The sequence below is a fragment of the Salmo salar genome, chromosome 17, assembly GCF_965601325.2.
Source record: "Salmo salar chromosome 17, fSalSal1, whole genome shotgun sequence".
NCBI classification, from domain to species: Eukaryota; Metazoa; Chordata; class Actinopteri; order Salmoniformes; family Salmonidae; genus Salmo; species Salmo salar.
The window spans coordinates 1,474,735-1,494,064 of record NC_138307.1 but is presented as its reverse complement, the minus strand read 5'-3'; positions in this window follow the sequence as shown (position 1 = coordinate 1,494,064).

The following is a 19,330-nucleotide window of genomic DNA, read 5'->3' as shown; positions in this document are numbered from 1 at the left end:
TGTAAAGGAATCTCTCAGGTTTTGACCTGCCATTTGAGTTCTGTTATACTCACAGACACCATTCAAACAGTTTTAGAAACTTTGGAGTGTTTTATATCCAAAGCCAATAATTATATGCATATTCTAGTTACTGGGCAGGAGTAGTAACCAGATTAAATCGGGTACGTTTTTTATCCAGCCGTGAAAATACTGCCCCCTAGCCATAACAGGTTAACTGATTTGCCTAGTTAAATAAAGGTAAACAAAAATATGGTATGTTCGCCTTCTCCCCTGAATTTGCCTTGTTAGCAGCACATTCACCATTCCATCCATTGGGAAACTCTGCCCACGACTCAGGCCGATAGATGAAACAAACTATCTCAGCCCAGTCCTACATTGGTGGCAGAGAGAGATGTTGGTGACTGGGCTTTTTTAAACATTCCTCGACTCCTGCCGTGTCAACAGACATCCCCCAAACAAAACCCTTGGATAATGAATGTACAACTGGTAAATAGCTGCTGATATTTCAGTCAGATAGATAGCTAGCTAGGTAGCTCAAGGTCTCTCGCTGTTAGCCAGGTAGCTAGCTATAACTAGCTGTCTAAAAGGATGAAGTTAGAAGCTAACGTTGAACGGAGCCTGGCCTCAGCAAGAGCAGTTGACTGAAGTTATGCTAGCTATAATCGATAGATGGGCTGCTATAAGTTCTCATAACAAAATAGTCAAGCTGCAAAGAAGGTGGCAAAGGAGATACACAGAGAGAGGAAGCATTTAAGCAAGCAAGGAGAGAGGTTAGTGATACAGTGGATCCCAAACTTGGGGTCCGGGACCCATGTGGGGTCCCCTAAAATGTTAATAGGGTCCCCTGAGAGAATCTTAAATCTTATCGAACACATTAATAACTAGTTTTTCTTCAGATGGGTATAGAATACAACATTTTAGATTCAACTAAGGGCATTTTACACTGTCAGAATGAACTTTTATGTCATTTTGTATTGGGACAGCCTGTGGGACCAAAAATGTTGTGAACTATAAAGACAATTTAATATTGTCATGAACACTGAGCAAAAATATAAACACAACAATTTAAAAAATGTTAATGATTTACAGTTCATATAAGGAAATTAATCAACATCATCAGGTTGTGGCGATATATTGCCATCTGGTGGCGAGTAGAAACAATTGCATAATAGGAACTATTACAAATGTGTTCTTTGAAAATAAATACTGTATTTGTGCTTGAAAATGTACTTGAAAGTCCTTGAATTTGACTTGCCACTGTTTATACAAACCCTGTGTCGGGCACATCTAATGCGCTTCCTTGTGTCTATCATCAGAATAAACTACAGATCAGCTGGGCTTGCTGGCAGGACAGTCCTTTCTTTAAAAAACACAACACAAGAGAGTTACGACGTACGATCACATCTGTTACACTGGTTTCGAGACCAGTCTTCGCTGGACAGCTGTTACATATGGATAACTAGGGACTGGGCTAACATGACTATCCTTTTAGGTCAATGATATGCTGTTTTATAAAAATGTTGTTGGCTTTATAATCATGGGAAAAATAGAACAGGCTGGTAGCTAGCTAGTTATACCTAGGTAGCTTACAAGGTCAGTAGACTTTTCTCAAAACAAACCTCATTGTGGCTAGCTACATCTTGTCCCTCATGCTAGCCTTTACAGCCAAATATTTCTAAAGAAACATCAACATTTTAAAATATTGATATGGCCAGCATTGTAGACCATTTCTCCCCTCTCGCTGCAGCTTTAGCTCATCTCGAAATAAGAGAAATGTTGTGAAAAGCAGCGTGCTGCAAACTTGTTTTGTCACCAGGGCTTGTTTTGTTGACATTTTTGTCCTCACGTAAACTGTTGCAGCTAACAACAACGATCTGGTGATAACCTTCAGAGCTCCGCCCAAGCAAGGCATTTGATTGGTTTGACGTGTTGTGATTTACACAGGGTTCCTTCCCCTCTTTAATTGATTTCTGCAATGGAACTTCCCCAGGCTTCACAATTTAGGGAAGCTTTGTTCGCGATGAGGCTAGTGCTCACCATACACAATACAGTAATCTTAAAAGTTTTGTTTGGTACTGACCTTCTCAGGGATGGTGTAGGCCACAGCGATGCCCTCTGTGAGGTCGAGCTCCTCATCAGTCACCTCCGACACCAGCTCATTACATGACAGAGCATAGGTCAGTAATAGTATCTAGACAGGATCACTTACTATGGAGAGTACACTGAGACAGTATCAAAGCTCTAGCTCACCCCAATCGTTCTCCTCATGAACCACCTCCTCTACAACCTTTTTCAGCCAAGTAGACTCTATTTTTTTTATTCTGTGGGCCACAAAGCACACAACACAGTCAATTACAACTGTACTTGGTCATATACACTCTGCGGACAGTTTATTAGGTACATCACCCGTTCACAAAAATAGTTCGCTCCTACAGACAGTGAGTCATGTGGTTGTGGCTTGCTATATAAAGCAGACAGACAGGAATCAAGGCATTTAGTTACTGTTTGATTGAACGTTAGGATGGACAAAACGAGTGATCTAAGTGACTTTGAGGTTGGTATGATTGTCGCTGCCAGGCACACCGGTTCCAGTATGTCAGAAATGGTTGGCCTCCTGAACTTTTCATGCATGACAGTGTCTAGGGTTTACTGAGAATGGTGCGACAAACAAAAAACACCAAGTCAGCGGCAGTCCTGTGGGGGTGAAAACAGCTCATTGATGAGAGGTTGAAGGGGAATGGCAAGAATTGTGAACGCTAACAGGCGGGCCAGAATCAGGCAAATAATGACGCATTACAACAGTGATGTGCAGAACAGCATCTCGGAACACGCAACTCGTCTGTCCTTGTTACCGATGGGCTATTGCAGCAGATGACCACACTGTGTTCCACTCCTATCTGATAAAAACAAGAAGAAGTGGCTCCAGTTGTCACACGATCACCAACACTGGATAATTGAGGAGTGGAAAAACATTGCCTTCTCCTACAAATCCCAGTTCCCGGTGTCATGTTGTTGTTGGAGTCAGGATTTGGCGTAAGCAGCCTGGTGTCAATGGTACAGGCTGGTGGAGGTGGTGTAATGGTGTGGGGAATGTTTTCCTTGCACACGTTAGGTCCTGTGATACCAATTGAGTTTCCATGCTCTGAAGAACTCAGGCTGTTCTGGAGGCAAAGTGAGGTCCGACCCGGTACTATATGGGTGTACCTAATAAACTGGCCTCTGAGTGTATATTCTTGTTCTCATTACCACGCCTTCTAACAGAGATGCTAGGACAATTGTACCTATATTTAACCGGAACTTCTTCCCGAGACCACCACCAGTTGGTGGCGCTCTTTTTCACAAGGTGTTATTATAAAGTGCTACCCATACATTTTGTAATGCAATTGCAAATTATGGACTGTATTGCTGTCACAATAAAGTGACCACAATAAAATATGAGTCCAAGATATGATTGTGATGTCCGTAATCGTTTTTAATGTAACTAATCATTTATTTAATGTCAAATATTCTGTAATGGAACTGCAATATCAGGACTGAGCGCTCTGAAGCCGGTTTCCATCAAGGATCTCTCTGTACTTTGTTCAGTTCATCTTTGACTCGATCCAGACAAGTCTCCCTGTCACTGCCACTGAAAAACATCCCCACAGCATGATGATGCCAATACCATGCTTCACTGTAGGGATGGTGCCAGGTTTCCTCCAGAAGTGACGTTTGGCATTCAGGCCAAATAATTTTATCTTTGTTTCATCAGACCAGAGAATCTTGTTTCTCATGGTCTGAGAACATTTAGGTGCCATTTGGCAAACTCAAAGCAGGCTGTCATTTGCTGTTTACTGAGGAGTGGTTTCCGTCTGGCCAATCTCCCATAAAGGCCTGATTGGTGGAGTGCTGCAGAGATGGTTGTCCTTCTGGAAGGTTCTTTCATCTCCACAGAAGAACCCTAGAGCTCTGTCAGAGTGACCATTGGGTTCTTGGTCACCTCCCTGTCCAAGGCCCTTCCCTCCGATTGCTTAGTTTGGCCAGGCGACCAGCTCTAGGAAGTTCCAAACTTCCAAACTTCTTCCATTTAAGAATGATGGATGCCACTGTGTTCTTGAGGACCTTCAATGCTGACTTTTTTTGGTACCCTTCCCCAGATCTGTGCCTCAACACAATCCTGTCTAGGAGCTCTAATGTCAACTTCTTCGACTTCATTGCTTGATTTTTGCTCTGACATGCACTGTCAATGGTGGGACCTTATGTGTGTGTGTGCCTTTCCAAATCATGTCCAATCAATTGAATTTACCACAGGTGGACTCCAATCAAGTTGTAGACACATCTCAAGGATGATCAATGGAAACAGGATGCATCTGAGCTCAATTTCGAGTCTCATAGCAAAGGGTGTGAATACTAATGTAAATAAGGTATTTCTGTTTTTTATTTAGAATAAATGTTTTTTTGTTGTTGCTTTCTCATTATGGGGTTTTGTGTGTAGATTGCTGAGGATTTGTTTTATTTAATCCATGTTAGAATAAGGCTGCAACATAACAAAATGTGGAAAAAGTCAAGAGGTCTGAATACTTTCCGAAGGCACTGTAGATCTGGCAAAGCCTTGCTGGTAGTGCACTCTTGTGGCTGAACAAGGCAAATTAAATTATATTCACACGATACACCACAAAAGTATATCTTTTTGAGGCCTCTTGTTAGATATTGTAACCCAAAAAATGAATATGACATTTGTCGAATAGGTAACGCTTTACTTGACACCCAGCATTAAAGCACGTTATGACACGGTCATAACCATGTCATAATATGTCATAACAGCTGACATAACGTGTCATAACGTGTCAATACCTGTTATAATATGGTCATAACACTGTCATGACACATTTACACCTGTTTTGACATATTACATTATTTTATTGCTGTTATGACACATAAATAAGAGTGTCAAAACACACACAACCTACCACACAAGGCAAAACATTCCATTACGCTGTAGTCCATGTATCAATAGTATGTTTTTGTTATATAAGTTTTTTTTTATTGACCATATTAAATTATCATTGTAATTGCGCACACATTGATGTCAGACATGCACCTACCCCAATTCTCTGTTGCTGATGACTGGGATGAATGCAGGAGCAGATTTCAGGAACAGGACAAGACACCCTCTTTTTGACTGATGACTGATATAAACGCATGTACGTGAAAAGCCTATCTGATTATGAATGTCATAATGCTTCTTGACAGTGTCAAAGTGTATTTTCTTAGTCCAAGTAAAGTGACACATGATAGTAATAATGCTTCATGACAGTGTCATAAAGTGCATTTTCTACAAGTTATTTAAAATATGATGAAAAAAACATGACTGTATAGAATTCATTAAAACAACAACAAAGGATGTAAGAAACAAACTTTCAAACTTGGTGTTACCAAAGAATGTACTAATTTCATTATCCAAAACTGTCCTTAACTCTTGAATTAAATGTAGATTTCTGCCTAAAATAGACATACTCAAATGTAATTATTTTTTCCTGAGATGGCCATAAACAATAACTGATAATGTTGCATAGTTTTAGAAAGGTCTGGAACTCACCTTCCATGTAAAAATAATTATCAATTTCTGTATAATTATTATTTTGAGGACACAAGCTCAAGTACTGTACAAATATTGTGAAAATATGAAAAATCATATTTTTTGTTCCTATTCAGTAAAAGTGGGGCTTAAAATTACTGAAATTATTTCTAAACAGTAAAAATTCAATTATAAAGGACTTATTATAAGATTTAAACTTTTTTATAACTAAAATAAATGATCCTACTTAGTGAAAGTAAAACACTGGAACCATTTCATATAACTGTTATTGGGTTCTAATTTGAAATATGCTTATTCCTGTCACTGTCTTAGACCTTATTGATTACGTTACATGAAAAAGAAATGTATATGTTATGTGTCTATAACGGTGACAAACGGTGCCCACAAACTGTTAGGGCCTACATAAAGCTGTCCCGAGAGTAGAGTCCCAACACCTTACCACTTCTACACCTGGCTATAAACAGAACCTTGTCTGGCAGCGAAATAGTTAATTGAGCCTCATTTACTGCCTTTAAAAAAACATAGCTGATATGGCTGACTTCCTTAAACAAATGTGGTTTCTACTGACAACTGAGAAGTACAAACTATGGCATAAGGGGACGACAAGCGGATATGAGGCAATCCATCATTTCGATTAAGACATTAATGAGCGAGCTACAGTAGGACGGACATTTGTCATCAAAGTCTGGCATTCTCTGGATTTATGGTGCTTTCAAGACAACTGGGAACTCGGGAAAAAAAACAAGGTTGAATCATGATGACGTCAGTGATCTTCAGGTCGTAGCTCTAGAAAGAGGCCCGAGTTCCTGATTTACAATTCCGAGTTGGATGACCTTTCAAAACGTATTTTGCCAGTCAGAGCTCACTTTTCCCGACTTCCCAGTTGTCTTGAACTCATTGAAGTTACATTTCCTACTTCCGAGTTAACAGTTGTTTTGAGCATGGCAAAATACATGGATTGACAGTATGGCCAATGTTGAATGTTTATCATTTTAATCTTGGAAAAGAGCCCCCTAAAACCATAATTGGGACCACACATCCACTCCACTGAATACCAGGCTTGTGATTGCTTTGCAATGCTTGCAGTTAGCCAGTGATTCCTTCCAAACCACTTAATGTTGAATTTGCGATATCCAACTTGTTGTGTAAGGTTTATGTCCAATGGCCGATGAGCACAGATACGTTTTATCTATAATTCTCTTCATTATTTCTCTTCATATGACAAGGATTAAAAAGGATTTCCCAGTAGATTGTCGACTTGTTTCATGATGATGACTGCTAGCTAAGATGTTGAAAGTATGTTGTTGGCATGTCAGTCCAATCAAAGGTACTATAGATATAATGTGATTTGACGTCATTTTATTTGTGGCCAATGACCTTGAGCCTTCTTGGATGGGCACTTCTAGTGTAACTCTATGGTAGCACCTAAGAGGCTTGAATTATTCGAGGCCTTCCCTTAGATTTCGCAGTGACGTAGTGTCCCCATGAGTGACAGATCACTGAGCCAATCACAGCGCAACTAAAGAACAGTGCCAACCGTACACTCTGTATTTTCCGCTGGCTGCCACACCACCACAGAAAGCACTGAGCTAGGCTGAAACACCTGCATTTTGGAGCTGTCTTACTCAAGAAAGCAAAAAAAGAGACCATGTTTGTATGGAGGGTTTATTAAATCAATTATTTTGTTTGCAAACTGATAATGCTAAAATAACATGCAGAACAGGCAACAAAAGAGGCTCTGCCCCACCTGCCCTAAATGACGGGTCGCCACTGATGGAAAGTTACTGTGTGAGACACAGTTTTGTTTAGCTGTATATTCATATTTCTGAGGAAGGAGGTAGAAAGCAACAGCTGAGTCTCAGTTCCTGATAAGTCAGGCTAGTTTCTGTGGATCTAGGGTGAGGATGTGAAAGTCAACCCCGAGATGAGGACAACAGCTGAAGAGGGACCCACCCCAACAACACTGTAACTACAGCCCTATCTCACACACCCCTCCCACAAATGTTCCAAACTTAGGCAGGGCCATATCAATACCAGAAAAAAGGAACAGACTATTTTCCAGCCCAGCAACAGAGACTGATTGTTTACCTTAGAAATAAAAGGAGGTGACTCTGGCTAGTCGTAAGGTATAAATATATGTTTGTGTGTTTTGCGGCTGAAGCATCCAGTGGGTTAAATAAACCTGGTTTAAGCTTTTTCTTGTTGTCCGTCTGAGTTTCTATTCAGTTTTTTCAGAGAATTTTCTCCTAAACATCCACTGAGCGGCGCAGAGACTCCATTCAAACGTGGACAGACTCGTTACAACTTCAGCTTTAAGCACAAATATATTCTCACAAAGGGATTTTTGTCACCTTTTCAAATGCCCTCAGAGGAAGAGCAAATCGATTCTTAGTCTGGATAGGCCAGAAAATTTGACTGTCAATGGTGTGCGTACTGGGAGCGGAGTTAGGTGCAGGAGAGCAGAGAGTTGTGAACAGGCGCACACTTTATTTAGGCAGGAGAACCAACAGACGGACGCCACTGCGTCGAAACCTCCATCCAATATGCCAAAGTGCAAAAACGCGCAAACAGTCACAATAATAAAGTACAAACAAATAAACATACCTCGTGAATATAAAACATGGAATAAACGCACACCAGAAATAGCGCATCAAAAATGACACGTAACACGAAACAGTCACACACAAAGACATGAGGGGGAACAGAGGAATAAATACATGTAGTGTGATTGGGGAATGAAAACCAGGTGACAAGACAAAACAAATGGATAAATGAAAAATGGAGCAGCGATGGCTAGAAAGCCGGTGACGCCGACCGCCGAACGTCGCCCGAACAAGGAGAGGAGCCGACTTCGGCGGAAGTCGTGACAATGACTTGTCACTCACTATGCAAATATGGGGTTTGAAACCTGACACTTAAACCAGCTCCGCTGAGAGAGTGGTAGTGGAAAGCAGACAAATGGTGCTTTCTGGCACTATAAGGCACAGGACCCTACGACATTCACATAGCCCTTTCTACACCAAAATGTAATTTGGAACCAGTCCAGACCTATTCAAGGTCACCCATATAGGGGAATCAATCCTTCAGAGCCTATTGATGCACCCGGGTGTCAATTTAAGTAACATAATAAAAAAAATCTGAATCAGTCAATTTAAGCTAGAGATATCGTTATTTATTTTTTGCAAGGCTGCATCTGCGGTGGAAGGTTGCTGAGCTATCTATAGTGGTTTTTGTCAGACCATGAGACATCCCGAAAATCGGTCTTCTCACAAAAAAACGGCAATAGTGTCCAAACAGTTTGGTCAACAAACTAATTTGACCACTCTATGGAAAGATGAGACTCCCCACAAGTCCCACGGGATTTGTCTGAATTCGGTAATGTTGATGTGCCAACTTCTGTCAATAGCGTCCAAAACCTTTGGGCTGCAAACTAATATGAGACACAACAGTGAACAGGGAAACTCTCACGAACTTGATGGTTTCTCTATTTTGCTCTACAACCCCAACAACTATGAAAAAAAATACTTTGAAAGAGTATACAAACATTACAAGATCAGATGATAAGCAATTGGAATAACTAAGCTAACACATGGAATTGTTTTTAAGATGGTCACACCATGGATCATTTAGCTATTTTATTTGGAATTTTAGGACACCTTTAAGTTATTGAAAAAAAATATAGAAAAAAAATATTTGATACAATATTGAATTTGGCATTTGCTACTTATAGCATTTGCTACTTATAGCATTGAATAACACATTCATAAATGGCAAAAAAGACAGTCCAAAAATAAATAATACGTGTTTGTCCTATATCTAGGAGACATAAGAAAGCTCAGGAAATATATATACAGTACCAGTCAAAGGTTTGGACACACCAACTCATTGAAGGGTTTTTCTTTATTTTTACTATTTTCTACATTGTAGAATAACAGTGGAGACATCAAAACTATGAAATAACACAAGGAATCATGTAGTAACCAAAAAAGTAGCAACCCTTTGCCTTGATCACAGCTTTGCACACTCTTGGCATTCTCTCAACCAGCTTCACCTGGAATGCTTTTCCAACAGTCATGAAGGAGTTCCCACATATGCTTAGCACTTGTTGGCTGCTTTTCCTTCACCCTGCGGTCCGACTCATCCCAAAACATTTCAATGTGGTTGAGGTCGGGGGATTGTGGAGGCCAGGTTATCTGATGCAGCACTCCATCACTCTCCTTCTTGGTCAAACAGCCTGGAGGTGTGTTGGGTCATTGTCCTGTTGAAAAACGAATCATAGTCCCACTAAGCGCAAACCAGATGGGATGGTGTATTGCTGAAGAATGCTGTGGTAGCCATGCTGGTTAAGTGTGCCTTGAATTCCAAATAAATCACCAACAGTGTCACCAGAAAAGCACCCCCACAACATCACGCATCCTCCTCCATGTTTCACGGTGGGAACCACACATGCGGAGATCATATGTTCACCTACTCTGCGTCTCACAAGACACGACAGTTGGAACCAAAAATCTCAAATTTGGACTCACACAGATTTCCACCGGTCTAATGTCCATTGCTTATGTGTCTTGGCCCAAACAAGTCTCTTCTTATTGGTGTCCTTCAATAGTGGTTTCTTAGCAGCAATTCGACCATGAAGGCCTGATATGTGTATAAAACAATATAATTCAACACACAATAACCAAAAAATATACCTATTTAATAACAGCAATCACATTCAATTACAAAGAGGTCTTCAATCAATAATTTAAACTGCCTGAGTGGCAGTTTTTCAAATCTGTGGCGACTGAAGGGATCTGTTATCCATTCCTGGGAACGGGTTTGATAATTTATGATTCTTAACTTAATTAATGAAGTTACATATGGAGGCAGTCTCTGTAAGATTGCTTTGGAAATTAATAAAAGAGAATGCAGACAGAAAGGGCCATCCCACATTTTTATACAGACTACAATGATCAGTCCTAAAATTGTCCCCTGTGATAAAACTGTGTCCAAGGGTATCAAAACCGAGGTTTGTAAACAATATCATCAACTTTTTGAATCTCAAGAAATTCAAATTTAACCCCATCTGTCAAGATGGCCTGAGTTCTGTCGCTAAGATAATTCTGAAACCATAAACAGGCTGTATATCCCAGGCCTATTTTTGATAACTTCTTCAGCAAAACAGAATGATCAACAGTATCGAATGCCTTTGACAGGTAAATTAACAAGGCAGCACAGCTCTTTTTAGCATCCATTTTGAAATGTCTCCAGTAGATTTTTCGTTCCTCCTGAACTCCCTAATATGCTCAATTAAATGAATAGAGAGCCTGGTCATGGTGCTACAGTATATTGTTACAGCATAATCAAAGTGAGGACAATCGGCGATCTTCTGTATATTTATGGCCTATTGTAACCTAAAAGTCACACCTTTCCAGTACTCCTCACCCTGCCCCAAACTCCACCCTTAACAGCAAAAAGAGAAACATTATCTGAGAGCAGAGATATGGGCGACAGCCAGGCGGTCCAGAGTGGTATTGGCAGAGAGTCACTCGTCATTGACAGAGAGTCAGGTGAAGAATGACGCGTTGAAGAGGGTGAGGAACAAACGCCATTATGGGCTATTAGCAGGACAATAGACTCTTGCCAAGAAGGAGGGTAGGGGGAGAATTGTATCGTCAAATGTATTTCATAGATAGTTTGGCTGTATCACAACCGGACGTGATTGGGAGTCCCATAGAGTAGCACACAATTGGACCAGTGTTGTCCGGCTAAGGGGAGGGTTTGGTCGGCCGGGATGTCCTTGTCCAAAAAATAGGCACGGTGGGCTTTTGGTTTCTCTCCCTCTAAAAACAGATATAAATATTTTGGCCTTTCTAAATATTCTTTTGGCCTTTATTCACATTACAATCGCTCACTTTTGGTTATTTGAAAACAAAATCATCTCCAAAATATCTTAATTTTTTAATCAAAGCGATTATTGTTATTATTAATTTACAATTATATAAAAGCCCCTTAGATATTCTCACAGATCAGATTTGCCCTAATGAAAAATGAATCCTCCAATCCTCTAAATTTAATTATTGGTTGAGTGTTGCGTAATTTAAAAAAATATTGTTAGACTTACTGTAGACCTACCGTAGGCAGCATGAGTCTCACTAGTGTTGCGTAATGTGCTGTTAAAAGTTGTGTAGGTCTTATTTATTTAAAAAGCATATTGAAGTTCGAAGCAATAGGATTTGAAGCAATAGCCTACCCGTGTGTGGTCAACTTTTTCAGCACCGTTTCATGCTGCTCTTAGACAATCATGGGGATGGGTCTTGATAAATCAATTAGATTTTTATTTTCACGAAATCTCCATTTGGGTATTGGTTAGACTACAATTAGGGTGTGGAAATGTTTTGCTTTTAGTAGTGAAGTCTACTACCGACCGTCACTTTGTACAGCACCATATTTTCCTGACGGAAACCCTGAGGGTTTTTTGTCTTTCTTGGAATAGAAACGTGAATATATTTAGTATAATTATATCTAAAAAGGCTAACCTTTTCAATGTTTTACCATTTTTATTCTTATGAAATTCACTGAGGAGGATGGTCCAACCCGTCCTCCTCTTCTGTATAGTGAATTAAGTCAAAACCACAATCCAAATCCCCATCTCCATCCATGAGCCAATTTAGCAAGCTAGTTACTGCAGGACAACAACAAAAGCAGACCAGAAACATACATATTTTTCTAACAATGCGATTTGATTGGTGTGAAGCCAAATCCAAACTGGCCTCCCTTGTGGGTCTTTTTGCTGCACCAGGACAACCCACAGTTGAGCTCAGCTCAATGCTGATTGGCTAATTATTTTAGAATTTTTCATCAAGGGAGGCCAAATGCTTGCTGCCATTAATCAATCAAATGCAACTGCGGCAACATGTCATACTCTTTTGGTCCAGACAGCATCAGATAAAGGGGCGCTCTGAAACAGAGGGGCGCTGTTTTCCTCACTTGGATTATTTCTCTGATTATTTCTCCAGTGAGATTCAGCCAGGAAAATTATGAAAACACAGTGAGACGAAAGATACATTATTTTATCATTGTAATTTTTTTATTAGTCAAATATTTGGAGAAGCCTGGTTTCTCTTCAGCCATGAATACACACCACTGCAGACATACTGTTTTCAAGTTCACATGGGTTTACCAAAATAATACAAATTATGATTTAACAATAACCATGTGATATGAGGCAATATTAGTGGAACATGAAATGGTATACAATTAATTAGAGTAATTGCAATCTTCTGCATTCTCCCAGCAGTTAGCGTAAACATTTTTCTTTCCTCTGACCTGTGTATCATCTAACTAGCAGATGGAGGAATTTTACTGACCTCTGACAGTCACATCTTAATGGTAGCTACAAATGTACTTTGGAAAAGATGTGAAACTGGTGACAGAATACATGTTGCCCTTGTTGAGATGACTATAAACCTACAGGATGAAACTGAGTGCTGGGTATGCAAAGTGAGCTGAAGAAGAGCCGCTTGTCATCCGGTCCCACACACTGTCACTAGTGCAAGCAGAAATAGCTGCAGCAACACCATCACCCACACTGCGACAGAGCACCTCAGAACACACACACGTAACAGAGTGACTGGGGAACAATGCTGCCACTAGTGTCCCCACCCAAAGACCACAACCCCCATCGTTCTGCTTTAGAAAGGAACATACACAGCCCAAGTGTTAATGAGCTAAATGACTCACACCGCCCAACACAAAGACAAACAGGGTGGTTTAACGCTTTAGTGTGTGTACTTTACTTGATTTATACTTGGGATATCGCTTTTTAAGAGGAAAAAAAAATGCTAGAGGACATCTTTAAGTCAATGCTTTCTATACATTTATTTGTTCATATTCCCATTCATTACTAATGACCGTAATATAACGTAAATAACCCCTTTATTCAGTATTCTCATGATGGCACAGGAGATCCCGTGTGGCTCAATTCCTAGAGCATGGCGCATGCAATGCCAGGGTTCTGTGTTCAATTCCCAGGGGGGACCAATATGAATATGTATACACTTACTGTAGGAGTGTCTGCTAAAAGACTAAAATGTTCAACAAAAACCTTTATCCAATAAAAAATGGTGTTACAGGTGCGTATCTAACATGATAGACAAAGCTCTGGGGTGAGTAGAGTGAGTGAAACTTGTGTGATGGATCACATCAATAATGCAATGTTTTATTTGTGCTTCCCATGACTGTGTTTTTGTATTTTAATATATATACTGTGGCCTACAGCAGGTCAGCCACCAGGGGGAGACTCAGGGGAGTCTACATCACGAGGCGATGGCCCCCTCTGTTGGACGTGCCAGGTCTCGACGGGCTCTCCGGCCAGGACTAATTGGGGCTGATTGTGGTTGGTGAGTAATCAAACCCCCTGGTCTGCCACAAGTGTTGGAGAATGCGGGCATTTTGATAACGTGGTCAGATCAGGGTTGACGTTTACGCAGCATCATCATGGATGAGTTGATAGCTCAGTTCGGAGCCACACAAGCACAACAGGCGGTTCAGGAACGAACGCTGGAGGAACAGCGGCTACAAAACATCCGCCTCATTGAGGAAATCAGGAAGCTACAAGAAGGAGCGTCTACTGAATCACATCCAAACCAGTTTTTAATCAAGCTAATGGCAGACGACGACATCGAAACATACCTCTGTACGTTTGAACGGACATCACTATGGGAAGGATGTCCAAGGCCGAAGTGGGCAAGTCTGTTGGCCCCGTTCCTCTCTGGGAATGCCCAAAAGGCGTATTGGGACCTGAACGACGAACAGACGGCTAACTACGACGGACTCAAATGGGAGATACTCAGCCGCTATGGGTACAGCCTGGCCCATCGGGCTCAACTGTTCCACAACTGGAGGTTCGTAGCTTACGCATCCCTCCGAGCCCAGATGAGCGACCTACTGTGCGTCACCCGGGCATGGCTCCCAACCGATGTATCCACCCTCTCCATCCTAGACAAAGTGGTCCTGGATCACTTCTTACGGGCGCTACCTCAAGACATGAAGAGGGCAGCGAGTCTATGCGCGCCCCAGACCTTGGAAGGCCTCCTGGAAGCAGTGGAGACGCATCAGAACACTCAGGCCCTGCTGAGTGGGAGCCGGGCCGAGTCGGGGACTCATTCGAGGGAACGGAAGAACAACCCCCCACTTTGTACCCCGAACCGACAGTCGGCAGGGCCAAAGGACCGCAAACCCGTGGAGAGACGGCTGGGGTAGGGCCGACCCACCACCGACGACCCCAGGTAGATGGAGACCAAGGAGGTGTTTTGAGTGTGGCGCCCGGGGGCACATTGCCTGGAATTACCCGTCTCGAGAGGAGTCGATGCCATCAGCATGCCCGGAGGCGAGGTGGGTCACACAGTGAACTACGTCACCTCCTGTTGGGCACACCACGAATCAACTGCACCCATGGTCTTGGTGAAGGTTGACAGACACGACAGAAGCTCTATTAGACTCCAGAAGTATGGTTACGCTCGTAACCACGAGCCTGCTGAACCAGGGGACCGAACGGGGTAGGGAGATGTCCATTTCCTGTGTTCACGGTGACACAAAGAGGTATCCAACTGTATGGGCCAACATTGTGATGTCACAAAGAACTGCCAGATGATGGTGGGTGCCATACCAGAGTTGCCGGTACCTCTCCTAGTGGGACGAGTTTGTCCGCTGTTCGCGGCCCTGTGGAGGCACAAGATGAGGAAAAAGATACAAGCCGGGAAAAAGGTATGAGCAAACGGTTGACCAACCTGTATCTACGGATCTGGAGTCGGAGGGAGCGGCGGAACCCGAACCCACTGGGGAATCACTGGAGGACGAGCCCAGCCTCCCCCTCCTCGATTACGAGGGGGCAGTCGAGACAACCGCTGGGGGCCAACTGAGGGGACAATTTGGGACTGCCCAGTGGGAGGATCCGAACTTGAAAGTGGCCGCAGCCCAAGTGATAGCGGTGGATGAACAGATACTTCTGGGGGTGAGTGACTGGCGATACCACCAAATCCAAATCAAGAATAACCTTTTGTATCGGGTGTCGTGCCAACAGGGGGAATTTAGAGAGGTATTTGTGCTGCCCCTAAGCCACGTGGGAACCGTTCTTCAGCTGGTCCACACCCACCAGTTGGGGGTGATCGTCCACTTGATGTTATTTTAATGGACAAAAAATGTACTTTTCTTTCAAAAACAAGGACATTTCTAAGTGACCCCAAACTTTTGAACGGTAGTGTATATATCACTGGAGGCTGCTGAGAGGAGAACGGCTCATAATAATGGCCGGAACGGCGCAAATGGAATGGCATCAAACGCCTGGAAACCATGCTTTCGATAATATTCCATAAATGTTGCTCCAGTAATAACCACGAGCTCGTTCTCCCCAATTGAGGTGCCACCGACATCCATTGAGATAAACCAGCACTGCGTACCATGCGGAAACAAAGAGAACTAAGAGAATAGGAATTTCCTGATAATGATGCAGAATACACAGGGTTTAATTTGGGGTATAATGTGTATATTTATGATTTATTATATAGGGCGCATTTGTAAAAGACACCAACAGTCGAAGTCGGAAGTTTACATACACTTAGGTTGGAGTCATTAAAACTCGTTTTTCAACCACTCCACAAATTTCTTGTTAACAAACTATAGTTTTGGCAAGTCGGTTAGAACATCTACTTTGTGCATGACACAAGTAATTTATCCAACAATTGTTTACAGACAGATTATTTCACTTATAATTCACTGTATCACAATTCCAGTAGGTCAGAAGTTACATACACCAAGTTGATTGTGCCTTTAAACAGCTTGGAAAATTCCTGAAAATTATGTCATGGCTTTAGAAGCTTCTTATAGGCTAATTGACATAATTTGATTCAATTGGAGGTGTACCTGTGGATGGATTTCAAGGCCTACCTTCAAACTCAGTGCCTCTTTGCTTGACATCATGGGAAAATCAAAAGAAATCAGCCAAGACCTCAGAAAAAGAATTGTAGACCTGCACAAGTCTGGTTCATACTTGGGAGCAATTTCCAAACACCTGAAAGTACCACGTTCATCTGTACAAACAATAGTACGCAAGTATAAACACCTTGGGACCACACAGCCATCATACCGCTCAGGAAGGAGACTCATTCTGTCTCCTAGAGATGAACGTACTTTGGTGCGAAAAGTGCAAATCAATCCCAGAGCAACAGCAAACGACCTTGTGAAGATGCTGGAGGAAACAAGTACAAAAGTATCTATATCCACAGTAAAATGAGTCCTATATCGACATAACTTGAAAGGCTGCTCAGCAAGGAAGAAGCCACTGCTACACAACCGCCATAAAAAAGCCAGACTACGGTTTGCAACTGCACATGGGGACAAAGATCGTACTTTTTGGGGAAATGTCCTCTGGTCTGATGAAACAAAAATACAACTGTTTGACCATTGTTATTTTTGAAGGAAAAAGGGGGAGGCTTGCAAGCCGAAGAACACCATCCCGACCGTGAAGCACAGGTGTGGCAGCATCATGTTGTTAGGGTGCTTTGCTGCAGGAGGGCTGGTGCACTTCCCAAAATAGATGGCATCATGAGGTAGGAAAATTATGTATTTATAATAATGCAACATCTCAAGAAATGAGTCAGGAAGTCAAAGCTTGGTCGCAAATGTGTCTTCCAAATGGACAATGACCCCAAACATACTTCCAAAGTTGTGGCAAAATGGCTTAAGGACAACAAAGTCAAGGTATTGGAGTGGCCATCACAAAGCTCTGACCTCAACCCTGTAGAACATTTGTGGATAGAATTGAAATAGCGTGTGCGAGCAAGGAGGCCTACAAACCTGACTCAGTTACACCAGCTCTGTCTGGAGGAATGGGCCAAAATTCACCCAACTTATTGTGGGAAGCTTGTGGAAGGCTACCCGAAACTTTTGACCCAAGTTAAACAATTTAAAGGCAATGCTACCAAATACTAATTGAGTGTATGTAAACTACTGACCCACTGGGAATGTGATGATAGAAATTACATCTGAAATAAATCATTCTCTTTGTCATTATTCTGACATTTCACATTCTTAAAATAAAGTGGTGATCCTAACTGACCTAAGACAGGGAATTTTTACTTGGATTAAATGTCAGGAATTGTGAAAAACTGAGTTTAAATGTATTGGCTAAGGTGTATGTAAACTTCCGACTTCAACTGTATGTCTCAATATGTCTTAAAGTTAAATAAAAAAAACGGAATTCTTTAGACAAAGAAAAATGCAAGCTGAGAGCAAATTGAATGGTGTCAGTCAATATGGGGAGGGAGAAATCCTGTGTAATCTTCACCTGGATCAGTGAACTCCTGTTCTCACAGTTCTCTCTGCTTTCGCACAGCAAGCGGTACTGGTGCTTGATGTCTGGCACTAACAGGCTCCTTAACAGCTTCTATCCCCAAGCCATAAAACTGCTTAATAGCTAACTAAATATCTAACAAATTGGCTACATGGACTATTTGAGTCTCTATACACACTCACAGGGCCCTACACACTCACACACACTGACACTCAAACACACACACACTTCATTGTTTTTGCTCACACACATAATATGCATATACATTTACACTAACTCTACACACACAGACACACACCCAATCACATACAATCATCATATACGCTGCTGCTACTCTGTTTATCATATATCTTGGTGCCTAGTCACCCTACACCTATACATGTCTACCTTCATCACTCCAGTATCCCTTTGTAAATATGGTTCTGGAACTGACTTACCCTATATATGCTATGCTTACTTTCTCATGTTCTTCTCATGTTCTTCTTATTTGTATTTCTTGTTTTTTTGTTCTACCTTATGTTATTTTTTGTATTACATTGTTATTGATTACTGCATTGTTGGGTTTAAAGCTTGCAAGAAAGGCATTTCACTATACTTTTGCACGTGACATTAAAACTTTAAACTTGACCACTCTGACATGTTTGCGAAGGTAGCCCCATTAACACCAGGCAAAATGCCAATAGGCACAGTATCTTTATTGGCTGGGAATGACAATGAAAGGTGAAAGGTGCACATTGTCATAGAAGCAGAACACTGCCTCTATGTTATTATGTAAGGGTTGATTATTCTACATGGACCTGTAACTACATTTGAAAGTTATCAAAACACTTAGATTACTATATCTACATAAATTCAGCAATTGCATTCTTCTCATATTACTCTGTAGGCTACTGACCTATTCAAAGCTTCCTCTGGCATCTCACCATTCATCTGCCTGTAGTGATTGAGTGGGGGGAAACAGCTGTGGGCAAGGTTCTGGCAGATTATCCTAATTTGAAGCTGAAGAAGTTTCACTTCTCATAGGCTGGTAACTCTGTTTGACAAAGATGGTAAAGGCACAGGCACTTAAAGAGCGACTGCCCCTAAAAAGCAACATCTCGTTTTGAAAACGGCTTATTCCAAGTCATCACCCAAGTCATCATATCATCTATATAGAGCTGCTGCTTCTGCTTTCTGACAAAATCACTATTTTAGTAGTTCTTAAAAGTAAATAAGTCATAGTTTTATGACTGCTGAATACCAACTATCAATCACTTAGATTATGTATATTCAGGTGGAGATACCTCATAAAGGAACTGCTCTCTATGTATCCCCTCTTGATTGCACATTCTTTTGTCTCTTAAGTAGCAGGAGTAAGCCTTCCCTGTAGCTCAGTTGGTAGAGCATGGTGTTTGCAACGCCAGGGTTGTGGGTTTGATTCC